This window comes from Dasypus novemcinctus, chromosome 16 (genome assembly GCF_030445035.2).
Source record: "Dasypus novemcinctus isolate mDasNov1 chromosome 16, mDasNov1.1.hap2, whole genome shotgun sequence".
Classification (NCBI taxonomy): Eukaryota; Metazoa; Chordata; class Mammalia; order Cingulata; family Dasypodidae; genus Dasypus; species Dasypus novemcinctus.
The window spans coordinates 90,080,305-90,106,094 of record NC_080688.1 but is presented as its reverse complement, the minus strand read 5'-3'; the positions used below and the strand labels follow the sequence as shown (position 1 = coordinate 90,106,094).

Here is a 25,790-nt window from a genome sequence, read left to right as displayed (position 1 = left end):
TGAATTGGGCAAAGGAGGTCCAGGTAGATATCAGGTGGCCCTTGGCTGCCACTCCCACAAGTTCCTGGGCCCCCAAACAGGTAGTGTCACCAGGAGGACATTGCTTTAGAGAATGCTGCTGGAACAAAAACATTGGAAGGTTGATTGGTTAAGCCATTAGCCATCACCATGTGCTAGAAACTGAAAATAATTGTGAAGCCTTGTTTAAACTCACAGAGCCATTCTTGCCCTCGGAGTCCCCCATTCCTCCCTGCCCTTTCTGCAAATTTAAGATGTTTTCAAGAGAAAGAGGATTAGAGGGGGACGAGGTCTCCATGTCCCTAAAGGGAGAGGGGTCAACGAGCTTGAGCTCCTATCCTTGATGCTGGAGAATTTTTACTTCTCTAATGGACTTGGGTAAGGTCCTCAGTGAGGAAGAGAAGCTAACAAGAACTTGTGGGTACGGTCTGTTTAGTTTCCTAGGCTGCTCAAGTCAATACCATGAAATTAGTGAACTTAAACCATGGCATTTTAGTAGCTTACAATTTTAAGGCTAGAAGGAAGTTCAAATCAAGGCATCATCAATGTGCTGCTTTCCCCCAAAGACTGTGGTGCAATGGGGCTGGATACCAGTAATCCTCATACCTTATTTTGGGACATGAAGCTGTCTCCAGGTTTAGCTGATGTTCAGTTTCTGGCTGCTCTCTCAGTGGCTATCTCATTTTTCTGTCAGAAGTTGTCCCTTTTCTAAAGGGCTCCAGTAATAGGATTAAGATCCTTTCTGACTGAGGTGGGCCACACATACCTCATTTGAAGAAACCTCATGAAAAAGTCCTACTTACAAAAGGTTCACGCCCACAGGAATGGGCTAGACTTAAGAACATGTTTTCTGGGGTACATACAGCTTCATACCACCATTGTTCAATATTCTGTAGTGCTTTATGTTTGTACTTTCCATTGCCATAAGAACCAGAGGGAATTTTCCTGATAAAGAAGACTCACATGTATAGAAGTGTTTGCCAACCCTGTTTCTTGCCTCATCACTTGTGTTGCAGTAGATATGGTGTTAATTCCTGGGGGGAGAAAGAGAAATAGGCAAATAGATATTGGAGACATAAAAATTTGCACTTATATTGCTCCTTGGATGTGAGAGGGGAAGACCTTGGCCATGTCCAAGACAGCATTCCAAGTGCCATCTGCCCATGTGTTACCATCAGCCCACATGGTGCCATCAGCCTGTGTGATGTCATCAACCTGTGTGGCACCATCAGCCCACATGGTACCATCAACCCATGTGGCTCCATCAGCCCACATGGTGTTACCAGCCCATGCAACTCCATCAGTCCACATGGTGCCATCAGCCCAATATGGTGCCATCAGCCCATGTGGCACCATCAGTCCACATGGTACCATCAATCCATGCAATGCTATTAGTCCCCATGGTGCCATCAGCCCACCATCAGTCCACATGGTACCATCAGTCCACATGATGCCATCAGCCCACATGGTGCCATCAGCCCACATGGTCCCATCAGTCCACATGGTGCCATCAGCCCACCATCAGTCCACATGGTGTCACCAGCCCATGTGGCTCCATCAGTCCACATGGTGCCATCAGCCCATGGTGCCATCAGCCATGTGATATCTTCAGCCCGTGTGGTGCCATAGCCAGCGTGATGCCATAGCCTGTGGATTCTCCACCTTTAAAAATGTAATCAAGTAGGAGGCAAACCAAGACTATTCTCAGATTACAGTGAAATAAAACAAGAAATCGATAATAAAAAGATAGCTGATAATCCCCAAATATTTAGAGATAAAACAACACACTTGTAAATAATGCATGAGTCAAAGAAGAAATCTAAAGAAAATTTTTAAAATGCATTTTTTGAGCTAACTAATGAGAAATGAAATGAAACATCAAAATTTGTGTGATGCAGTGAGAGTTGTTTTCTATTGGCTAAAACAAATACCATTCGATGGATTATCTTAACAACAGGGATTTACTGCCTCACAGTTTCAGAGGCTGTAAGGCGTAGTTTCTCTAAGGGTTGGCATCTTCTGAGTGACTGGTAATTTTGAGGGTTCCTTGCCTTTTCTGTCACATGTGTATGCACATAATGGCAATTTCTCATTTCTTTCCTGGTCTCTGTTGACTTCCAGCTTCTCGTTTCCCTCATGACTTCTCTTTCTGTGCCCAGTGTCCTTGGTTTACAAAGACTTCAGCTATATTGAGTTAAGTTTGTGCATGCCTCAACTAATAACATCTTTAAAGGTTCTTTTTACAAATGCCTCCAATGCCCCACAGGACCAGGGTTGGGACCTGAACATGCCTTTGGTGGAGGACATGATTCAAACACCAATAAAGGGAAACGTATAGAATTAAATGCATATATTAGAAAAGAAGAAAGATCTGAAATCATAACCTACACACCCACCCTCAAAAACTAGAGAAAGAAGAGTAATTTATACCTAAGGCAGACAGAAGAAAATAACAAAATATTACAGTAGAAATCAATGAAATTGGAAACTGCAAAGTAGAGGAAATCAATATGAAACCAAAAGCTGTCTACCTAATAACAATAAAACTGAAAACCCTTTTCAGGTTTTTGAAAGTTCTGATTCTTGCCAATTTCCTGAACAGTCAGATACACTGACTGGAACTTTGTGTTATTGTCTCATCTTATTTAACACTTTTAAAAATTAACATATTCTTTCCAAAGTAATAGATACAGTTTAAGGCAGGGGTTGTCCAACTATAGCCTGCTGCCTGTTTTTGTATGTCAGGTTTCTATCGGAACACAGATTCAATTGTTGATACCTTGCAACCACTTTTGCACTCCAGCGGCAGAGATGCCTGCTTGCAAGAGAGACCATAGAGCACACAAACCTAAAAATATTGATGGTTTTGTTCTTTAGGCAAAAAAATTTTCTGTGCTATACAAAGATGTATTAGATATGGACTATGCAGACATTAAACTTATATATGCTAATCATAGTAATCACACAAAATAGAAAGTAGTGCTTATCAAGGGAGTCTTTGTATGGTTGTGCAGGCTGTGCAGGGCAGAAAGGTACCAACGGAGGAGCCTGGGATCTGAAATCCAGTCTGACCAAGAGACAAGCTGGAACTAGGCTGACTCGACCCAGAGGAGAAGAATCTTTCTTTTGGTAATTGAAATGTCTGTAGAAAGCAACCTTGAGTAACAACTTCCAGAGGTGTGTGCCATTTTTGTATATGTCACAATAGCATAATTTGTTAGTGGTGTTTTGTACATAATGTTTATATATTAAGGGACAATGAGCATGTAAATTATGATTTATCAATTCTATATTAATAACCCATGTTAAAAATTAGTCACCACAACACTTAAATTAAGCCAGAGCCCCATCAGGCGTTAATTCATGAGGAAAACTTGGGGGTTTTCTCCCCCAGTCATTTCAAGAGCCTGAGAGGTGTTGACTTTTGTCCCTGAAATGGTCCTCATTGTCAAGGGCCTTCCGAGGGAGAGGCCAGAGGTGGAATTGCTCATCTCACTGGCTTTTCCATTCTCAGACCTCACGGATCCCCTTTTCATAGCATCTGCTTTACTACTTCTCTAGGAAATTTGCTTTTTATGGCTTTATAGAGATAAAATCATACATATTAAAATTCACACATTTAAAGAATAAAATTCATCTTTAATATATTCATTTTTGCAAACATTGTCACATCTAATTTTAGAACATTCATATCACCTGTCCTGCCCCTCCTCCCCGCAAAAACCAAACCCAACTAGCAGTCACTCCCAGCCCTGGCCACCACAAATCTGCTTTCTGCCTGGGTGGATTTGCCTACTGTGGACATTTCACATAAATGGAAATGCACAACATATGGTATTTTATTACTGGCTTCTTTCAATTAACATAATGTTTTCAAGGCTCATACATGCTATGGCATGTACTGGGACTAGATTCCTTTTCACTGCTGAATAATATTCCAACGTAAGGGTATACCACATTTTATTTAGCCATTCATAAGTTGATGAACATTTAGACAGTTTTTACTTTAAGACTATTATGAATAATTTGCTTTTTAGGTGCTGTGAACATCCATGTGCAAATTTTTGCATGAACATATATTTTCATTTCTCTTGGGTATATATTTGGACGTGGAATTGCTGGATCATATGATATCTCTATAGTTAATATTTTGAGGAACTGCCAAACTGTTTCCAAAGTGGCTGAATCATTTCACATTCTCACCAGTTGTAAGGATCCAACTTCCCCACATTTTCACAAACACTTGTTAGTCTCTATTATATTTATTATAGCCAACTTTGTGCGTAAAAAGCAGTCTCTTATGGTTTTGATTTACATCTCTCTAACTACTAATGATGTTGAGCATATTTGAATGTTTATAGATTACCTGCATATCTTCTTTATTTATTTATTTTTTTAAAGGTTTATTTATTTATTTAATTCCCCCCCTCCCCCGGTTGTCTGTTCTTGGTGTCTATTTGCTGCGTCTTGTTTCTTTGTCCGCTTCTGTTGTCATCAGCGGCCGGGGAACTGTGGCGGCACCATTCCTGGGCAGGCTGCACTTTCTTTGGCGCTGGGCGGCTCTCCCTATGGGGCGCACTCCTTGTGTGTGGGGCTCCCTACGAGGGGCACACCCCTGCGTGGCAGGACACTCCTTGCGCGCATCAGCACTGCGCATGGGCCAGCTCCACACGGGTCAAGGAGGCCCGGGGTTTGAACCGTGGACCTCCCGTGTGGTAGACGGATGCCCTAACCACTGGGCCAAGTCCGTTTTCCCATCTTCTTCAGAAAGATGTCTATTTAAATCTTTCGTCCATTTTTAAAAATCACAAGTATAAATTCATGTAGCCACCATCACTTGGGTCTAGTATTTTACACAGATTATGAATTTAAAAAAATATTTTTATTTTGCTGAAGTGATTAAATGTGGTTAATTTTAGGCAGGAGATATTAGACTTAACTTAGACTGTAACTTTACTGTTTGCAGGTAGTAGCAAAATGCATCAATATCTATGCAATTTCAATCATGTATTTTTGTTAGAGCTGATTATCTGATGCCTGTCCCAGGTTCCCTGAACAGGGTCCCTCTGTTCACTCCTTCTCACCCTACTGAACATCTAGTATTCAGTTTCCTTTCTTCAAAAGCGTGGCGGAGCCAACGTGGCTCTGCGGAAAGCCCGGCACCGGCTCGGGAAGGGAGTGGTGGGAGAGAGCCCACCCCATGGCTCACTCAAGTTGAGATCTTGACGCAGTGGCCCCAGAGCTGCTCTGCTCATGGGTGGCAGTCGTGGTGGTACAGCTGAGGGCCTGGGATGGCAGTGTGGACACAGCTGCAGACGGCAGGGGAAGTCACACTGGGGCTTGAGCGTGGGGGCTGACACCTGGACAGGTGCTGGCAATGCAGGAATAGGCAGGTGACCAAAGTGCACTGTAGACAGTGTTAGGCCCCAAAGCTGGGCCTTTGGGGATAACCAGAGAAGTACTGAAAATAAAACCTTAACACAAGAGCTAGGCAGAACTCACATTTATTACGCCTGCAGACAGGAGCCAAGGTGCGTCTAAAGCGACTCAGACCTGACTCTGTGCTGCAGTTCCACTCTTGCTTAAACACCCAAGTTACTGCTTAGCATTTGCTTTGATTAGGCCTTAGCTCTTATGCATATGGATGAACACACATAGCTAGTTATATAATGGTATGATTAGTATGTTTAGGAAATCACGCTTACACACACATTGCATGAACAAAAAGGGTGGCTAACTCCACCCCTGGGTGGGAACTTCACTATGTTAATTGAGCAAGTTGAAGTGAGGACAGAGCTTCTTCTGCGCAGGTCTGGCCGACTGGTTGAAGCTGGTTTTCATACTTCATTGCTTCCACAGGATATTCTAGACCACAAGAACTGGAATTTGGCACCAAGGGAGGGTTGCATCTCATTACCTTCTAATTTACATATAATTCTTTCCTTTGTATCCTAGCAACAGGGAGAGAAACAAGTTACTTTCAGGTATTCAGTCATCCTACATCACATCAGTTCCCTCCTAGTTTTTGGCGATATTTTTATCACACGGGAAAGAGATGAAGCTCAGATCTTCTGTAACTACTTCCTGCTGACACTATGGGCATTGATTTCTTGGGAATTGTAAGAGGGTGACTGAGCAGGAAAAGTCGGTCTGTTAATAGTTTGCAATTGCTTTTGAATAAAGTGTTGCATGTATGAGATGAGTATGGGTGCAACTGCCAAAAGAATTAGGATAGTAAGAAATGAAGGGGAGTGGCTGCTTGGCGAAGCTGGATGGGTTCCAGAAGGAGAAATTATTTCCCCGTGTTATGAGGTTGTTGGCTTTGTTTTTTAGTTTCTCAATGCTCTCAATCCTCTGGAAAGATTGGTGGCTAAGTATAAGGAAGCAGCTGCAGTTTCAGCAGATGCTGTGATCCCTAAGAAGGTAAACAAGGGGATTAGTTGGATTGCTTTCTTTGACCATTTGTAGTGTTACATGATTTGGGGTTTGTTTTTACAAATGTGTGTTGAATTTTGTTTACATAGGCTCTTCTGGCCACTGCTTTCAAGGTGCAGATTAACCGGAGCATTCCACAGTACAGCTAGTCCAGGCATGACTTGATATTGATTGTGCAAATTTACACAGTACCAACACTTGGTTCTACCGCAGAGGTTTTGGGTTATTTGTAAAACAGGTATGAGGAGGATTAGTATCTCCCCTCAGGGCTAGTTATTGGTAAGTTTTGTATAGAAAGAACAGAATTACTATCCGGTGGAGGTGTTTTGTTGTTTGTTTTTTTTCTAAATAGGAAACGCAGGTTCTCAACGGTCTCCACTTCCTATTTGGCTTCATGGTAAGGTGTGATCTCTAGTTTAGGTCCACCGTTATTTGCTGGATCTGATGAGTAGTAAGATTTTGCCCTGGCATGATGGACCCAGGACTTGATTCTCTGTAACTTAAACAATAATGAGAGGTTGATAGTACTGTGTGAGGTCCCTCCATGTAGGTTTAAGCTGCTCTTCAGGGTGCTTGTTTTTCCAGACTTTTAAAAGAATCTGATCCCCAGCTGAGAAGGGGTGGAGAGGCTGGTCAGGGTGCATGTTGGCATATGCATGCCAGGTGGTGAGGCACTCTCCTGAGTGCCAGGCCCACTCAGGGAGGGCTCCCTCCAAGGTTACTGGGGAACTGGGCTTTTTCCCTTGGGTGTTCAGAAAGGGCTTTCGATATATAAGCTCGAAAGGACTTAATTCAAGTCCTCTTCTAGGGGCCACCCTGACCTGAAGTGTGCTTGTCCATTTTAACTGTGTTTCTTGACAAATCTTATTTAAGGTTTTCTTTAAGGTATAGTTCATCTTTTTCATCTTTCCTGACTACTCAGATCTCCAGGCTATGTGCAATTTCCACTTAATTTTGAGACATTGGTTGATACCTTGAACTACGCTGAAATAAAAGCAGGTGCATTATCTGACTGAGTTGTTTGGGGCAGCTCAAACCTTGGGATGATTTCCTGGAGGAGGAACTTAGCTACCCTGGAATGCTGTTTTGTTCAATAGGGAAAAGCATCCACTCATCCTGAAAAGATGTTTACAAATACTGAAGGCTACTTAAATTTTCTTGTGGTTTTATAATAACATTTTGGGTGACTCCTGCTTCCCATGGGTTTAAGATTCCTAACCAGTGAGGCTACATGGGCCAGCACCACCGTCAAGTGATTTCATTTTCCCAATTTGTATGGCTTGGGGTGAGCAACAACAGATTATTATTACTTCCCCTTTTGGGCTGTAGGGTTACTGGTCTTTTAATTCCTATTCTCACTGTTTGCATCGGTCTTCCTACTAGGTTTTCAATTGGCGCCGGGGTTGTAACCTGAGGTGCCGAATTTTAAAAGGTTAAGGTTGGAAATGGTTTCTTAGTTCATTGATGTAAAGATTCTTTATTGCTTTTTATTGTTCCTTTCAAAAGCTATTCATCCTTTCTATAAGAGCTGCACCAGTGGGGTTATAAGGCAGATGGAAAGTTTAAACAATATTCTGATTCCTAAGACTGCATGAGGTGACCAGTAAATGGAGTTCCTTTGTTTCTGTTAATTTGGGCTGGTGCCCCGTATAGGGCACTTATTTTTTTGGTAGCAAATAGCAGCTGGTTGGTTACAAGTGTTCTGTGGCAGCGTCTGTGGCAGTGGAAGCACACCTTGCAGAGGGGACCGATGTAATCCTTTTGCCATTGTGCTGTTGGAGTCTGTGCTCGGTCAGTATGTCTCATCCAGTGAGGTAATTGTTGCAGTTGTTGGACTGAGCATGATGGACACTCGTGGGTGATGTCCATGAGCTGCTGGCGAGTAGCAGGTAGCTGGAGTTACTGCCACAGGGTCTGGTAGCCATGATGTCTGCTTTTTCCTGTGGAGTTGCTCTGCTGCTTCTTGGGTTTCAACAGCATGCTTTCAGATCTTCATGAGGGTATCTGACTTAACTTTCCCAAGAGGGGTGTTAGAGGAGTGGGCAGGGACATGAGAGACAGTTACCTGTCATTGCTGGCAGGTATTTCAGATGTCTTTCCACAGATTTCTCCTCCACAGAGGGCAGCGCATGACAGCCCACTGTTCTGTTTTGTTTCTAGTATTTGCAATTCACCCCTGGACAGGGATGGTAGATTTTAGAGTGACTGGACACTATTGAGTTAAGCCATCTACTTGCAGTGGGGCATGTTGTCAAAAATTAGTTGACAGTAAATATAAGGGTTTGTTTCTAGATTCTCAGTTCCCTTCCATTAATCCATATGTCCACCTTGGAAGCATTCTCTGGCTACCATTTTTATTTATTTATTTTAGTCCTGGTGGAGTGGTCAATTTGTTAGGCCCCAAAGTTGGGCCTTTGGTGATACCCAGAGATGAATTTTTAAAAAATAATTTAACATGAGAGTTAGTCAGAACTTACATTCATTATATCTGCAGATAGGAGCCAAGGTCAGTCTAAAGTGACTCAGACCTGACTCTCCGCAATGCAGTTTTACTCTTGCTTAAATACCTAAATTACTACATAGCATTTGCTTTAATTAGACATTAGCTTTTATGAATATAGGTGAACATATATAGCTGGTTATATAATTGTATAATTAGTATGTTTAGGAAATCATGCTTGTACATACGTTGCATGATCAAAAAAGGGGCAAAAACTCTACCCCTGGGTGGGAATTCTACTATGCTAATTAAACAAGTTGAAGTGAGGACAGCCAGGGGTTTCTGCGCAGATCTGGCCAACTGGTTGAAGCTGGTTTTCATACTTCATTGCTTCAACAGGATGTTCTTGACGACAAGAACTGGAATTTGGCACTAAGAGAGGGTTGCATCTCATTACCTTCTAATTTACATATAATTGTTTTCACTGTATCCTAGCAACAAGGAGAGAAACAAGTTACTTTCAGGTATTCATTCATGCTACATCCATCAATGGGGCAGTCAGTTTTGACCTGGCCTGAACAGTTCAGGTTGGGAAGCACTTGGACTCCACAGCAGGTTTGAAGTTTTGACCTCCAGGCTGGCAGGAAGCTGACTGTCCCCTGCAGATTTGCCCATCTTAAGATTGGAATATTAGTCTTGTTATTACTGAGTTGTAAGAGTTCTTTATATATTCTGGATACAAGTTTCCTGTCAGATATATGACTTGCAAGTATTTTCTTCCATTTTCTGGGTTCTATCATTTGCAGCATCAACTGTTTGAATTTGATGAACTCTGATTCATTTTTTTAAATTTGTTTATTTTACTACTTTTAAAAATATCTTTTCTTTAAAACCATTGCCTAATCACAGGTCATAGATACCTGTAAGAATTTGTCTGTGGTTCATTTTTAGTTGATTTTTGTGCACAGTGTGAGGTAAGGATACAACTTCATTGTTATGCATTTGACTATCCAGGTGTTCCAGAAATATTTGTTGAAAAAACTATCATTTCTCCACTGAGTTGCCTTGGCATGCTTGTCAAAAATTAGTTGACAGTAAATATAAGGGTTTGTTTCTAGACTCTCAGTTCCCTTCCATTAATCCATATGTCTACCCTTACGCCAGTACCACACATTCTTGATTACTGGAGTTTTATAGTAAATTTTGAAATAAGGCAGTAGAAATCCTCCAACATGGTTCTTATTTTCAAGATTGCTTTTGGAAATCTGAATTCCTTTTATTTCCATAGGTATTTTAGCATCAATTTGTCCATTTCTGCAAAAAAATAAAAATAAAAATCAGCTGAAATTTCAATACTGGTTTTGTTGAATCTGGAGTTTAATTTATACAAATTGCCATTTTATCACTATATTACATAGTACCAAGTATCTTTCAAAACAAATAAACAACCCCATATTTATGGCAAAATAAACTGAGATTCAGATACAGTCCAGGATCTTGGCTTACACAAAGGAAAGTGAAATATTCCTGCACCATTCTAAAAAATAACAGCAGATTCTTCAGAGACACAATTCTGAAATGAACTTTAAAACAATATAATGGTAAATCAAATACTTAGCTAATAAGGCGAAATGACCCTCATTTAGGTCAGCAGTGACTTCACAGTTTCCTGTTCCCCTAAGAAAAAATGTTTGTGTATGTGCTTTCCATTAATTTAATTAAGGAGTACATTTGGTTAGTTTTTTCATAATAGAAACTATTCCCAAAATAATATTGAATATTACTTCTAGTAAGATATTTAGAATATAGTTGGTAGTCTTTCAAATATCTACACTTCCAGGACTCTAATTTTTTTTTATTTTTAAGTATACATATATAATAATTACCTTAAAAGAGCTATCAAGTGTTTTGTGACATTTGAGGATCAATAAATTGTAGATGTAATAGCATAGCCACTGAATATAGTGGGGAAACATTGTGCTACAATAATTTCATGCCCCTTTCTTTTCTACTCCCCCACAAGTAAAAAGAAGTATATTTCTTTACCAAGTGTGATTCTGTTGTGTAAAGGAAATAAAATTTCATAAAGAAAACTTAAAAAATAAAAATATATAATGCAGGCATATCAGTTTATTTTTCTTCATTTTTCTCTTATTTTATTTATAACAAAAGGCAGGAAAAAATCATTATGTATTTGCATGAATTTTCCTTGAGGGAGAAACTAGAATTTTTCTCAGTAATAAGTTTGAGGATGTTCCAATTTGAAAACAAATTGAATGTTTGCCTAAACATTCAAAGTTCTATACCACAGAGCGAGGCAGAATAGTTTTGAACTTGGAAAATTATCATAGCAGATGTAAAAAATCCTCAGTAGCATTCCCATGAAACACCTAATATAGAACAACATGGTTTTCTGGTGAACCTGCCAGGATGTATTAGGAACAAAATGTACCCCACAGATACCTAAAAAAATTAACATCTGTACAGAATTATTTGATAGAAACCAATTACATTGTGTTAATTTTCTGTCAAAGATAATAATTTCAGTTTGGAGTAGTTCATATGAAGCCATTTTGAGAAAATAATTAAATAACAAGCGTAATTGTCTATTAAGGCCATATTTTGTTTGTGATAATAAAAACAAATTGCCAGGGTTCAGACTTGTCAGTGGATTGTTCTAAGTTTTCTAGTGTTATTCAACAACAGTTTTAATAAATTCCTTAAGCATAAGTGTATGCTACATATCAAAACTGTTTAACTGAGACAACCAGCAAGATGGCAGTGGAGTAAGGAGCTCCTAGAGTCAGCTCCTGCTACAAGGCAGTTAGTAAACACTCAGAGCAGTCTGGAACTAGCTGAAACACCTGTTTGGGAGCTCCAGGAGCCCAGAAGAGCATCCTGCCACATCCTTGAAGGAATGGAAGGAGGAGACTGCACATCTGCGGAGAAGACTCATGAGTAGAGCACTCCATGCCCCAAGGCCAGTGCCCATCCTCCACTGGAGGCACGAGCCACCTCGGGAGCTGTTCCACAGCCTGAACTGGAAGCTCCACTCCCAAAAATGGGGAAGGAAGAGACGGTTAGGCACCAACTTCAGCTACTCATGACTAAATTCAGCGCGCTAAAGGATAATCCTGTCCAAGCCAGAAAGAGGCGTGTAGCCACAAGAGGAAGTGGGGCAGACTCAAAGTCACAGTGTTGGTGGGGACCAGATTCTATCCAACCAGATCAGATTGCAGCTCTAGCCTAGACCCCAATGCCACCTCCAGCAGAGAGAAAGATGGGGGGTCCTCTGCCAACCTCTCCGGGAACTTACTGGCCAAGCTGCGGAGCTGGTGATTGTCCTACTCTGGCAGCATGACCCACTGCAGGACCTATTCTGTGGCTGGAATTGGAGATGATTGGCTGCCGATTTTAGCTACTGATTGGTAGACTCAGCTGGCTAAGACATAACACTGGGAACAGCTGGGGTGCGAATCTGCCCAAGTCAGAAAGAGGCTGGTAGCTGCCATTTTGACTCCACCCCCAGCCTGAGGGGAAGCCTGGCTGACCAAAAATCACAGTGATGGCAGGAACAAGTTTCTTTCATCCAGATTGGCCTGCAGCCCAAGAGTAAGCTTTAGCCCTGGCACGGAGGAGGCTGGCAGGCCCTATACCTGCCTATCCAGATAGCTGCAGGTACCTGTGGCTGGTACAGACTGAAAATTGGAACTCTACTGGAGCAATTGTGGTCATCTTGGTCCCAAATGCACAGATTACTACCCATACCTGCAGCTCCATCCCTCCCCCAGACAGGGCAGAAAAGGGTGTGAGTCTTCATCAGTCTCTCTGGTCAACTACAGTCTAGGCTTGCATGACTTGGATTGTTCCACACAGCTGTGCCTCTGTCCCCACCCATGGCAAAGGAGAAAGTTGGGAGAAGCTTCACTGGTCCCTAGTGCAATGAGGGCAGCTTGAGCCTCCACAGCTTATAGCGGCTTGGCCCTACTGCACAATCAGCAAGGGAGAAAGGTCAGGAAGCCCTAAACTAAAAAGATAAACTGCAGCCAGAATAAATACTCTAGTAATCCAGATGCCAAGATACCAACAAAAAATTACAATCCACACCAAGAAACAGGAAGCTATGGCCCAGTTAAAGAACCAAGATAAGCCTCCAGATGACTTAAAGGAGTTGCGACAACTAATCATAGATGCTCAAACAAATCTCCTTAATAAATTCAATGAGGTGGCTAAAGAGATAAAGGATATTAAGAAGACACGGGATGAGCACAAAGAAAAATTTGAAAGCATACATACAAAAATAGCAGATCTTATGGGAATGAAAGGTGCAATCAATGAAATTTTTAAAAAAACATTGGAATCACATAATAGCAGATTTGAGGGGGAAGAAGAAAAGTTTGGTGAGCTTGAAGAAATGGTCTCTGAAAATGAACATATGAAAGAACAAATGAAAAGAATGGACAAAATTGAACAAGGACACAGGGAACTAAATGACAGCAAAAAGCATGCAAACATACATGTCATGGGTGTCCCAGAAGGTGAAGAGAAGGGAAAAGGGGCAGAAGGAATATCTGAAGAAACAATGGTAGAAAATTTCCCAATTCTAGTGAAGGACATAGATACCCATGTCCAAGAAGCACAATGTACTCCCATACAAAAAAATCTGAATAGACCAATTCTGAGACACATACTCATCAGAATGTCAAATGCCAAAGCCAAAGAGAGAACTCTGAGAACAGCAAGAACCCAATAAGATTAAGTGCTGATTTCTCACCAGAAACCATGGAAGCAAGAAGACAGTGGTCTGAAATATTTAAGGTACTACTAGAGAAAAACTTCCAGCCAAGAATCTTATATCCAGAAAGACTGTCTTTCAAAAATGAGGGCGAGATCAGAATATTCAGATAAACAGAAACTGAGAGAATTTCTAAGCAAGAGACCAGATTTTCAGGAAATACTAAAGGGTGTGCTAGAGCCTGAAAAGAAGACAGGAGAGAGAGTCCTGGAAGAGAGTCTAGAAATGAAGATTCTGTCAATAAAAATAATGAAAAGTCTCAAAAGAGTGTTGAAAATAAAATATGACAGATAAAACTCAAATAGGCAGGAATAAACTTAACCAATGATATAAAGCACTTGTATTCAGAAAACTGAAACTCAATGTTAAAAGAAATAAAAAAGGCCTAAAACCTGGAAGAACATTCCATGCTCATGGATTGGAAGACTAAATATCATTAAGATGTCAATTCACCTCAAATTGATATGCAGATTCAATGAAATCCTGATGAAAATTCCACCAACACTAAAAAAAAAAAAAAAAGGAAAACATGATCATCAAATTGATTTGGAAGGGTTTGGGGTCCTGAATAGCTGGAAACATCATAAAAAGAAAAGTGTACCCTCATTCCAGACTTTAAATCATATTACCTAGATGTAGTGATAAAGACAGCATGGTATTGGCATAAAGACAGACACATAGACCAATGGAACCAAATTGATGGTTCAGAAACAGACCCTCACATGTATGGTCAAGTGATTTTTGACTAGCCTGTCAAACTCACACAACTCGGGCAGAACAGTGCATTCAACAAATGGTGCTGAAAGAATTGGATATCCATAGCCGAAAGAAGGAAAGAGGACCTCTCTCTCATACCTTATCCAAAAATTAACTCAAAATGGATTAAAAAAACTAAAAATAAAAGCAAGAACCATAAAACTCCTAGAAGAAATTTTTGGAAAGTATCTTCAAGACCTGGTGGCGGTAGGTGGTGGATTCTTAAAGGAGATAAGAGGAGGACTGAGATGGACTACTGATATTTAATGTATAGCCTCAACAGACTTCTACACTCTGGTTTATTGGACTTACCCCACTCAGCCAACATGGAGGTGAAGAAGGTCAACCACCTCACCAGGGAGCCAAGAGTGCCTACAACTGAAAGCAAGAGAATTGCATCCAGCATCCATGTGGAATCTAAGCCCCCTCTTGATATAGATGTGGAATGGCCACAACCATTCCAAGGTCCACAGGATGGAGGAATAGAGTATGGATTGGACTTACTGATATTCTATTCATGAAATATTGTGATTAGTAATCAAAGAAAATGTGGCATTGGTGTGGAGAAAGTGGCCATGGTGGCTGCTGGGGGTAGGGCTGGGAGGAAGAGATGAGATGTGGGGGCATTTTTGGGACTTGGAGTTGTCCTGGGTGGTGCTGCAGGGACAGTTACTGGACATTGTATGTCCTCCCATGGCCCACTGGGTGAACTGTGGAAGAGTGAGGACTATGATGTGGATCATTGACCATGAGGTGCAGCGGTGCTCAGAGATGTATTCACCAAATGCAATGAATGTCTCATGATGATGGAGGAGATTGTTGTTATGGGGGGAGGAGTGGGGTGAAGGGGGTGGGGGGTATATGGAGACCTCATATTTTTTGAATTTAATATTAAAAAAATAAATAAAGACAAAAAAGTGTGGAAATGTATAGAATGGATGGTAACACATAGTGCATAACAGATAGTTTATAAATGGTGATGTGGCTGAAAATGGTAGTCTAGGTATGTAAATGTCTACTGACAGAATGCTAGAGAATAATCTAGGGACTGAATAGCACAGTAAACCAAGAGTTGGATGAGAATTGTGGTTGATGGTACAGATGCAAGAGGGTCCTTTGTGAGCTAGAGCAAATGTACATCACTACTGCAGGGTGTTGGTAATGTGGAGAAACATGGGAAAAATACAACTGGAGTGACTTATGGTGGTTAGCAGTAATAATATAATATTCTTGCATCTATGCAAAAGATGTACTGTGTTGATAATGAGGCAGTATGGAAAATGTGAGCCAAATGTACACTATGGACATGGTAACAATCCGATGATATTATCTTATCTGTAGCAAATGTTCCTCCACATTGTGGTGTGTTGATGGAGGAGTGTTGTTTGGGAATTCTGCGCATGTGCATGATTGTTTTATAAGTTTACAACTTCTGTTGTAAAAATATATTTAAAAAATAAAAATAGTGTGGACTGGGGGAAAAACACACCAAAACTAAGATAAGGTCTATGGTTAGTAATAATTTGTAACAAATGTCACAAGACAATGCAAGGTGTTGGAGGAGGGTTGATGTATGGGACCCCTTTATGATGTTATGCATGTTTGCTTTAGGTTCACAACTTTTACTATACACTTAATTGTTTATGTATGTTCATATATAAATGATATAGAGATAATAATAGGGTTGGCTGGGGGAAAATATTTTAGTAGTAATATTTTGACAATGCTCTTTAATCATTAGTTGAAAGGGTTTAACAACAATGCTAGTTATTGGTGATAGGGTGAATTATGAGAGTCCTGTATGATGTTATATATGTTTGTTTTGTAAGTTCACAACTCTTATTATACACTTTTATGTATGTTTGTGTATGAATGATATACTTCAATAAATTAATTGAAAAAAAAAACAACTGATAACTGTGTGATGAATGACGAACTAATAGAATTAGTCAGTGCACATCAAAAGAAATGTATGTTCAATTTAGCACTCACTTGCCATTCCCACAAAGTCAGGAGCTTATCATGAAAAATTTGTGATTCTTTGCTATTTAAAAAATCCAGGATAAATTTTTAAAAAGTTTTTTATTTTGAAATGATTTCAAAATTACATTATAGTTACAAAAATAACAGAAACTCTACATAGATAACTCCAACATCCCATAATCTCCCCTCCTCCTCAGATAATCAGATATCTGTGGTTATCTACTATGGTTTTAAATAAATAAAAGGAACAAAAGGAGTTATAGCTTCCTTTGTTTCCCCAAAGCACTTACTCATTTTGTACTGAAGTATTAACACTATATGAAATTTTTTTATATATCTAACTACATTTTGAGCTCTCTGACATCAGAAACTTTTATTCTTTACTTACAATTGATATTTCCAATACCTAGAAGAGTTCCTACAACAAAGTATGCAGTCAATAACAATGTTGAAAGTAAAAGACATGTAAATTAGTAAATGATATTGCACATCAGTTAAGTTATTATCAAAGTAGGGGAAGTACATGAAATTGAAACATTGGAAGTTTTGCAGTTATTACTAAAGACAAATTCTAGGGTTTTTTTTATTAGCTTTTGTTTTTGTCTAAACCATATCAGCAATGAATCCAATTTAAGTTTATTTAAACAGACATGAGAATTTAAGATTTTGTTATGTAACTGAATATTTTAATTTTATTTATTAATATCTATTTTAACAACAAAATTTACCAACTTAATTTCATTAAGTTTTTCTGGAACATTCAAACTGGGTTTCACAGAAACAATTTTTGACTTTTATATTTAAGCACTACAAATAATAATTAAATTTCAATGATAAGCACAACTGGCATAAACAGGTGGGGAAACAAATACAGTGTCCCACAATAAGGAGCCTATAATTCTCCTTTTGGAAGAAGGGTACAATGTTTTGGAAATACTACTCCAAGTCTTGAGAGGTCCTCATATGAGAACAGAAGGCCTCAGTTTACTCAAAATGTCATTTAAAAGGAGATTGGCTCAGTGAGATCCTACTGCTCATAAAACATGCTCCTTTATAGGACAACAGATCCTATAATTAAAGAAAATGTTGCATAAAGCTTTGACTTAATAAAATAATAACCAGCATGATCTATGTATATTTGGGGCTTGACATTTTCAAAATACTTATGACCAGATAAGAACTTTTAAAACCTTCTCAACCAAAATCCTGGCAGCAAAAATGATTGCATTTGCAGTCATACACCTATTTTGAAAAGTAGTTAAGTTACAATTCAAGATTTACTTATTAATTCCCATCTTATAGCATTGCAGAGCTAGAAGATAAAAATACACATTGGAACTATGAGACATTTTAAATAAGAATGGGACATGTGGTTAATATGGCATTATATTATATCAGACTTTGGAATTTGGACTACAAAATCCATTTTCTCTAACACCAGTCTCTGAAGTTGAGAGGATTCAGAAAGAATTCAAAAGAGAATTGGTTTTCATTCTAATCACATAGGAATGTAGTTTGCCTACCTGACGGAGATGTTTTGAACTTCCCCCGCACCCCAAATAAAACAAATACAGAAATGTTAAATTAATCATATTACTGTTTTACTATCTCTGGGCTATGCACCCATAAGAATCTCAGTCATCATTCCTGGATTGCATTCCTGCATGAGAAGATAGAACATGTTGCCCATAGGAACAAGGCTAGGTTGTAGGAAAGCACAAGAACTATGTACTGTATTATTTTTTAAACAATTTCTCAAAATGCTTTTTTCTTCTCTTAATAGTCCCCCTAAAGAAAAAATAGATACCAAAATCTTGGATCTTTTCTTCATTTCTTAACTTCTGGATTTTAATTTCATATACTTGCAAATTCATTTTATAAAGCTGGATTCAAATAAAATAAATTGTATGCAATCACTTTGACTAAAATCTGTAATGAGATTGCACTAGAGCAGCCAAACGAATGTACATTAGGAGTGCTTGATAAAATGATTATCCTTTTGTTACAATCTTTTTAAACCTCTTCTGTTATCACTTCATTGTCAATCTGCCTTAAAGGGCAAGTTGAGGTGACTGTTTATGAGGTACTTGGACTGATATACTCCAGAAAATATGTTCTTAATTTTAATCCATTCCTGTGGGTGTGAACCCATTGTAAGTAGGACCTTTTAATGGGGTTACTTCATTTAAGGTATGGCTAACTCGATCAACGTGGATCTTAATCCTTATAGAGATGGCCACAGGGAGAGCAGCAAGAAACCAAAGTCGGAGGAGAAAGGAAAGGATGTCACCATGTGATGGAAAAACGGGAACCCCAAAGATTGCCGGCCAGCTGGAAGATACCGTCCTGGGGAGGAAGCAAACCTTCTGAGCTCTGAAATCATGAGCCAATAAATTCCCGTTGTTTTAGCTAACCCATTGCATGTATTTGTTTCAGCAGCAAAGAAACTGAAACAGCTTATCTCTAGTTCCTTGAATGTTGTTCATTCAATTGACCTATGTGCTTCTTTTCCTTAATTTGGCTTACTCTGTTTTGATCATTTGCTAGAACAACATTAAAAGTATCATAAAGTATTGGCCTGGTTTCCACAATTCAGGAAATATTATTTTGAACCTCAATTTTGACTAATAATATGCAATATTTTTTCCTTTAATCAAGTTTCATTGAGTCTTTCTTATCCATCACCATCAGTATTAAAATTCTATTAATTGTGATCAAAATTTGAGGAACTTTTGAAATTATTGACTAATACTGCACATTTATTTCAACAAATAAAATAGCTGGTAGTATAATTATGAGAATTCAAACAATATCCCATTTCATTCAAATTGCACAATCTTATTTGTAAATGTATTTTATTTCTTTATCTTATTGTTTGTTGGGTGGTATTCAATCATGAATTGTTTCAATCATGAATTATTAAGTAAATAAATTCACTTAAAATATAGATTTTAATAAAGCCCAAAATACCTAGAAGCTAACCTATGAAGTTCTCAAGTAGAAATGTGGAGTAAATTTCTACCGAAATACATTTTATTTATTTTTTTATTTTTATTTTTTGAGGTACTGGGGGCTGGAGATTGAACCTGGGATCTCATATGTGGGAGGCAGCATTCAACCACTGAGCCATGTTGGCTTCCCTAAGTTGTTTTTTTCATTTATTTTGCTTGTTGTTTGTTTTTGTTTTTTCAGGAAGCAACAGAATCAAACACAACTCCCATGTGGGAGGTGGAACTCAACCCTTTGAACCACATCTGCTCTCCCTGAAATACATTTAAGTATGTAAACATTTGCTAATTACTGTCCTGATTCAGGTTTCCTTTTTCCCTATTTGGTCCTGGTTTTCGAAATTGCCAGAGAACCACCTTTAGTGTTCAACTGTGTTGAGTCCAGTACCACTGAATAAGCCACTACTAGAGTCACGATAAAAATTCTTCCTAATAGTAATAATCATGGTGAGACCTCCCAAACCATGGCCCACTCACTGCTCTTCTTTGACATGCTAACCTCCACCATAGATTAAGTGTTATTTCTGGAAAACAGCCCATCAACCTCAATGATTAGCAACTGGTGCATTCTCTCTCTCCATTCTCAGAATTTAATATGCATGTTTGTGTCAGTCAGAATCCCAGCAGGAAAGGGAACGAACTAAGAGGTTTTAAAAACAGAGACAATATTAAGGGGACTACTTGTAATTTTAAGGGACGCATCAAAGTATGTCAGATAAACTAGCAACAAAATGAAGATATTGCCACTCTGGAAGCCAAAGAACAAGGGAAAATGCTGTTTCCAGAAGTCAGTGAGGCAAGAGAGTTGCTGGAGAAGGCGCTTTGGTGCAAGAAGGTTAAAGGCATAGAGCTGATAGAAAAATACTACAAAAGCAGGGAAGGAATGGGCAAGATATACCCTTTCTTCTCTAAAGTCTTATGGGCTGATCTCCTGCTACTGGATCCCACTTAGCCTGAAGCCAACTGAAAACTGGTAAAGAGTCTTGGGGAACAAACTATGGCAGAGAAAGGATATAAAGGGACAAATGGAAAATATTTGTCTCTTTGGCCAGGTACTGTCTTGCCTTTTGCTCAGGTGAAGAAATTTATCTCTAATATGGGTATAACACAAAATCCCATCAATCACAGTATTGTTGTAGATTCATATCAATTCAGGCAAAATCTCAACTGCAACCTGATTGAATATATGCACGAACACCAACAACCAGGAAATTTCCACTGCTTTCTATACAGTCATAACTATTACTCTGTTACCACTTGGAACTACCACACTAGCTTTATCTTAAATCCCTAGCTTTAATTCATTAAAATCCCCACTTTTTGCCTCCAGTTTCCTTTTATGCAGATTTCACTGTCTCAGTCTCAACATATTTCTTTACTTTAACTCTCTTTTATCTTGATTTTTTTTCACCTCCGTAAGTACACTATGTACTTTGTCATTTATGATAAATATTTCAGTAGGATACTCCTACAAAATTGCCTAGTTTCCTCTATTTTTCAACATTGAAAAATAAAAACTATACTTGCCATCAATAATGTAATAGAAACAGATGGCACAAAGTAAAACAAATCAAACTCTTATTCTGCATCTATAAGTTTAGCCAGGAAATTTTTATATCTCTGAGGCAGCAAGATTTATTTATATGAGGAAAGAACTATCTTTATACCAGTCAGAATAGGGAAGGTTATGCTGCAGTAACAATCAAACCCAAAGTCTCCATTGTTTAACACAACCAAACTTTATTGACCCACACAAGGCAGTTTAATTACTACTTGCCTGAAACTCTGCTTGGTGCTCTCCTCACTCCATTGTCCAGACTTATGGAGTCACCACAACTGGAGCACTACAAGTTGCTATGGTAGAGGGAAAGAGAAAGAGAGAATAGTGCCTTATGCCCAGACTCTTGAAGCTTCCACCCAGAAGCAGCAATTTCCTCACCTTCCTATTTCACTGGTTGAAGGAAGCCATATAGCTGCATAAAGCTGAAACAGACGAGGGAGAAGGGAGTCTACAAGGTTCTTTCCATGTAGGAATGTGAAGATCTAGAAATATTTCATTGCAGTCATGAATAATCATTCCTGTGTGCTTCTAGCTTGAGCCTGTTTGGCTCACTCTTTATCCCACAAGCAAAATATAGGCACTCCTTCCCGAGATGAAGAAATCCAAAAGTCCCAGCATCAAGGGGGAACTTCAGCATCAAGCTCCAACACCAGGGACTGGGAGCCAAGGCATTGGGCATTGGGTCCCATATAGATCATCGGACATAGCTCAGCCTCCTACACAGCTGGGTGAATCAGAGACATGAAACAATGACAGAGAACATGATACAAAAATGGTGCTATGTCCATCACAACAAAAATAAGTGTTGGTACTACAAAAAAACAGAGCAGATGAGGCAGAAAGCATCAGTCAATAACAGACAAATATTTCATTTTCTAATCATAAACTTTGAATCTGGGGCTTAAAGGGGCTAAATTCAACTAAATGATATTCATTAAAGTGCATAAATGATTAAATAAAAGTGAAGGCATGTTTGAATTTAAGCCATAAAAGAGAAAGTTTCAAGCTCAAATATGGGTCACAAGTGTCCAGTTCAATCTCAGAGGAACAAAAATTAGATAGATCTAAGATTTCTACCCTCAAAAATATAAACATAGCCTAAAAGTGACAAGTATCTGGCTCAAGAATAATACATTTAATTAAAGTGAAAATAACAGAATACTTTTCACATCTGAAAATATAAAATCTTGTAACTAGCTTGAATGCCATTATTCAAAGTTGATTTCCAGGTCAGTGAATAGTAAATCTAATTTAAGCACTGAAGAATGGGACATTAAAGGAAGAAAACTGATCACAAAATTGAAATCAATTAAACATGTAATCAGTATGCAGTGGAAAGGATATTCAATTAAATATAAATAATAAAAATCTTCATAGGATTTATTTATAGGTAAAATATATGATAAACTTATTGAGCTTGTTGTCATATTTTCCAGCAAAAAAATTTAAAAAGTTTGTATCATTCTTCTCTTCCTTAAATGCCATTCTTGGAAGACAATTGCCGGAAAACAAAAAAAGCAATGCCGTGACATGAGAGTAATGGTTATAATATAAAAGGTCTGCAATATAAATAGTGAACATTTTTGAGAACTTACTATGTGCTGGGCATATTTATAAGTGCCTTGTATACCTGGACTCATAAAATCCTCATCAAAATCTTATGGTGTTTGAATTACCATGATCACTTTTTACCACTTTGAAAGTTGAGGCACAAAGAAGTTAAGCAGTTCTCCAAAATCATACAATTATTAATGGCAGAGCTGGGTTTCAAAATGATCTCTTTAAAGCTCTAGAGCTGGTGTTTCAACCACTTGTTATATGATTCTGAGCCATTATCATTATTTGCTCTTGATCCCCACACTTGATGCATCCATGGTGATTCGGAAATTCAGGAAGGAGAAAGACTTTTCAGCTATGTGAGAGTAAGCAAGGACACTACCCTAAAAATGTGTTTTATGGGTGCCAGAGACATGAATAAAAGTCAAGAACTCAAGATGAAACTATTTTTTTTTCAAAAGAGGGTTATGATCAGCAAAAAGCTAATGTACTAGAAGTGCACATGTACATGTAAACACAGTATTCATAAGGAATGAAATGTATTTAAGTACAAAATAAGTTAAATCTAAAATTTAACCTTATTGGCAAAGAATGGATATGTCAAACACATCACTGAAGGGTAAGAATGAAAGAAATTGTATTGTTACTGGAATGGGATTAAGCTGTTTCATCAAGGTAGCCAATTAAAACTAGCTAAAATTATAAATGATATAAGGTTCAATACATTGGTCAGATATGAAATCAAATCCAGTCTTGGTTTTCATCTCAAGTACCAAGTCCTGTAGACTTAACACAGTCCTTGCTATGCTTTTCCTCAACTTCAGAATTGGACTGAGGCTACATAGCCGGCTTTCATTCATCATTTAAAGTACCCATTTCCTCTTGTTCTGAATTCTTGCTCATCAATTCCATGATAGTTTTGTTTGTTTGTTTTTAAGAGAGAACTTGGTGGTGAGTATTCTCCTGATGGGTTCTACAGTCACCCCTGCAGTCTCCATGGGCCACAGCAGTCCAATGTCAAAATCGCGATGCTGGAAGCCCCTGGTAAGGGTGATTTCCCTAACACTTGTCATGTTGGGAGCTTGTCTCTAGAAAAAGGAAAAGCCTCTCTCTTCTGGGAAAACCCCCTCGTGTCCTTACAAATCCTAACAGTTGCCCATAAAGCTCTACCTCCAACTGGATACCTCTAGGTCCAATATCAGAATATTTGACCTCTTACTTAATTTCTCTTACAGGATATCCCACCTCCAACGTGTTCCAACACCAATTCACACATTTCACTCAATGCATGATGTGTCCCCGTTCCCCTGTATCTGCTGAGGGCCTCACTCTTCTCCCAGGGATCTTGGTTCAGAATGTGCTGGTGCCTCTGCTCATTCACTGCACACCAACCCTTCATTATCACACCTGTTTGCTTTTTAATTGCAGTATACATTTTTTTGCATTACCCTCCTCATTTCCTAAGAAACTAGTTTGAGTTCTCCCACTATTTAGTGTCTCCTCAAATATTTTTTGCAACCTAGCTTTTCCCTCAATTGCAAGGTTCATATCAATCCTCTAAAAGTGCATGCTAAATGTTAAGTTCCTGGAGGGACAGAATCATGTTACCACCCACATATCGTAACTAGTTTTTTGCAAGATGTAAAAAATGAATGGAGAAAGGTTAGAAAGCGAGACAGAGTCTTGAAAGAATGCAGTCAAAGTCTTCACTTACTATAATGAAGAACTGCGTAGATCTTCAAGGCTGGAAAGAAGCAGACACATATTCTGATCAGGTTCTTAAAGCTCCCCAGTCACAGGGATTAGTGACACTATACAACATGTACTCAGCTCAGCTTATCTCCTAAACATTTTACACTTATGACCGAATGGCATCATTTCCTATGTAGGTAACCTAAAAGTTAAATTGGAATTTATAGATAAATACATAATATACACATAAGCAAGTTAAGTCACCCCAAACCATAGAATGAATCTGTGTTCTGTTCAAATACATACCCTTGATCAGTGTTAAATGCCATTCCTTCTGAAAAATGCCAACTAGTGGCAATCATCAGTAGGTCACACAGAAAAAAAAGAAAAAGTTAATATTTATTTGTAGTGCATGAACGTTTAAGTCAACAAGCCAAAAATAAGCAATATTAGCATAGTTGCCTCATTGTTACAGTAGACCAGTTATGGAAGACACTGGGACACAATGTTCAAATTTGGGGACAAAAAGCCACCAATAAACTTTTTAAATGGATTAAAAGTAAGCAGTAAATGCTTCAGTTTTTGTACTCCTCAAATTTTATTCTGTTTTAATGTAAAGCATCAAATGTTGATAACACTAAGAATTATACTCAAATATCATAGTATATGGCAATTTGTCAAATGCTTTTTATTTCTAAAGTATAGTTTAAAGCAGCTTTGTCTGATAAAAACCAATATGCGTTATATCTGTAATTTAAAATTTTCTAGTTTCCTCTTTTGCAAGTAAAAAGAAACAGGTGAAATTAATTTTAATATTATATTTTACTCAATCCAATATATCAATCACACTAACATTTAAAAGTAATTATTATAACATAATAATGAAATATGTAACATGTTTTTTTCATATTAATCTTTAAAATCAGGTGTGCATTTTACACCTACAAAACATGTGCTAAATATTCACTGAAAAGAGTTGATCTTTATTTAGATTTCATAAAGTGTGTAGTGCAATTAGTTGACTTATAGCCCCAATATGTTCCAAGCATACTAAAAAGTTTTCCAATAACTGAGACAAGCCTCAATTTTTAATTTGTTTCAAACAAAATTAAGTTAAAATATCAGTTCCTTAATCACTGTAGCCACATTTAAAGTGGTAATAGCCATATGTGTCTGTGGCTATAAGCACAACAGAGATTTAGAGTATATAAATTATGGCTATCGTAAGATTCATAAGACAGTATAATATAAACATTTAAATAATGGCATTTACAATACATTTTTACTTTAAAATAATATAATAGATTTTTTTAAAAGTGACATTATTCACAGATTTTGATTAGTCACAGATTTTGGTCACAGATTTTGATTATTCCTTAATCGCAAGTTTGAGGCTTTGAGTGTTTAAATATTATTGAACGTTGCCAAGTTGTTATTTAGAACATGCTTAGTATTGAATCATACACAAAATTGTAAATTCTCAGTACTGTTTATTAATATTGTACTATAGCTTTTTCATCACACTCAACTTTTAAGGGAGTAAAT

At 38.3% G+C, this 25,790-nt stretch overlaps 1 long non-coding RNA gene across 1 annotated transcript in view; it reads left to right on the top strand.

Moving 5' to 3' along the window:
• The first annotated feature begins 6,373 nt into the window (after positions 1-6,373).
• The window catches only part of LOC111762301 (uncharacterized), a 38,301-nt gene continuing 18,884 nt past the window's right edge, over positions 6,374-25,790 (top strand). Inside the window, exons 1-3 of the long non-coding RNA XR_009180980.2 lie at positions 6,374-6,441; positions 19,620-19,705; positions 23,492-23,597. This is a non-coding gene — a long non-coding RNA (uncharacterized lncRNA). The remainder of the gene's footprint in view (positions 6,442-19,619; positions 19,706-23,491; positions 23,598-25,790) is intronic.